At 40.6% G+C, this 1,769-nt stretch overlaps 1 protein-coding gene across 1 annotated transcript in view; it reads right to left on the bottom strand.

Moving 5' to 3' along the window:
• Nucleotides 1–1,078, bottom strand: part of c1ql4b (complement component 1, q subcomponent-like 4b) — an 18,655-nt gene extending 17,577 nt beyond the window's left edge. Inside the window, exon 1 of the mRNA XM_005739625.1 lies at nucleotides 552–1,078. The gene's annotated coding sequence lies outside the window, so the exon portion shown is untranslated. The remainder of the gene's footprint in view (nucleotides 1–551) is intronic.
• Nucleotides 1,079–1,769: the final 691 nt, after the last annotated feature.

Below are 1,769 nucleotides of genomic sequence, written 5' to 3'. Positions count from 1 at the left end.
TATATCACAGAAAATCAGCAAATCCATTGCACTCTAAAAGAAAAAGAACACACACATATAGCCTAATCATAACAGGACTAAGAAAATGTGATCTCCTAATACCACATATTTATAATTTAAATGTTAAATATGGAAGGCATTTAAGAAACATTTCATATTGCAGTAATTTCATATTTAAAGGTGTACTTGACAATTATAAAAAAAATGGAACTAGTGTGACCCACACAGGTGGATTGTTTTTGTATTAATCACGTTCAGGTCCTCAAAATTCATGTTAAAACATTTTGTATTATTCATAAAAGCAAACAGGTTAACACTAGTTTAACACAACGGACACAAAAGCTACATGTTGATATTATTCCAGGCCTGCTGCATTGTTCACAAGCTCTTTGCTCACCTAACAGCATAAATGCATGAATTATTTTAGTATTTTCATTTAAATTAAAATTGAAGTGACCAAGCTTCAATATGGCCAGGGTGGGTAAAAACGATTCCGAAAGTTTTTTATAAACTAGTGCAAAAATAAAAGTACACTGCAATAATCAGCTCACCCAGATGTCTTCTTTCTTTGCTCCTTTTTTTTAAACCCCGGTCTTCAGTGGGTTTTCATCCCACGGGTTCAGACAGAAACGCCGCAGGAAAGCTGGTCCAGGACCCGAGCGAAAGACTGAGGCGCGTCTACTGGCGCTTCGGCTGAAGTTGCGCTGCGGTCCAAACTCTGCTCGGCGGAAACAGAGTCATAGTAATACTACCAACTTACAACATGTCATCCTGGAGTCCTGCATGCTGGCGGGACCGCACCGTCCGCCCAAAAAGAAAAAAAACCAACATTTAATTAAAAAAGAAAAGAAAAGAAAAGAAAAACGCTCAAGGCAGCGGGAGCAGTGGAAGCGATGCCGAAGTGGTCGATCGCACCTTCAAAGAGAAAACTACATATTCTGACTGCTTACTTTTGCAGACTTTCGCCGTGAATTAATCCGGCGCACGGCGACTTTATTTTCAGAGCAACAGTTCACTCACTTGTTGTTTTTTCCCATATCCTGCTTCTCTCTCTCTTCAGCATCTGCCCGCTACTGCGTCCCCCCTCATCCTCCCTCCTTAACACCTCCAGCCACACACACAAACACACACCCAGCATCGCCCTACCCAGCATGTGACCTTTTCACAAATCAAATGACTACATCTGTTTAACGGTTTAATCAAAGGTTTTACAATATTACTTGGTAGATTTAAAGCATATTTGTTGGATATTCTGTGATAGTCTTTCTTTTTTCTGCCTGACTGTAACCTTACAGATTTTCAGGTGGCGTTAAGAGGTATAGACACTTGTGGAGTTGTGTTTACGGAGAACAGCAGGTGTGAAAAGACTAAAGTCTAAGTACAAAAACGTGGGCTACAGATGTGAGACTGAAACACAACAGGCAGGCAGGCGAAGTGAAAAGATAAAATGAAAGGAGGAGAGTGGTGTTCTCGGGGTCTGTTGTCAATGTCTGTGTTTTTGTAGCTTTCAGACCTTGTTAGAGATGAAAGATGTATCACTGCTGACAACTCCCCCACCTCCTCCATCTCGTCCTGGTCACTTTCTGTCCATTCTTCTCTGCTTTATTTTACAGTATTCATCGGTTAATTAATTCTCAGATTGGACAGAATATTTAAACATTCTGGGATTCCCTGCTGACATGGTCTATCCTTGTGTCAGCTCTCATTCAGCTGCATGAGAAATACACCTGTCATCTGAAATACATCCGTTATGCAGCTCATCGTTATTT

The sequence above is a fragment of the Pundamilia nyererei genome, unplaced genomic scaffold (assembly GCF_000239375.1).
Source record: "Pundamilia nyererei isolate P.nyererei 1_Seehausen unplaced genomic scaffold, PunNye1.0 scaffold00092, whole genome shotgun sequence".
In the NCBI taxonomy this organism is placed as follows: domain Eukaryota; kingdom Metazoa; phylum Chordata; class Actinopteri; order Cichliformes; family Cichlidae; genus Pundamilia; species Pundamilia nyererei.
This window is presented reverse-complemented; position numbering and strand designations above follow the sequence as displayed.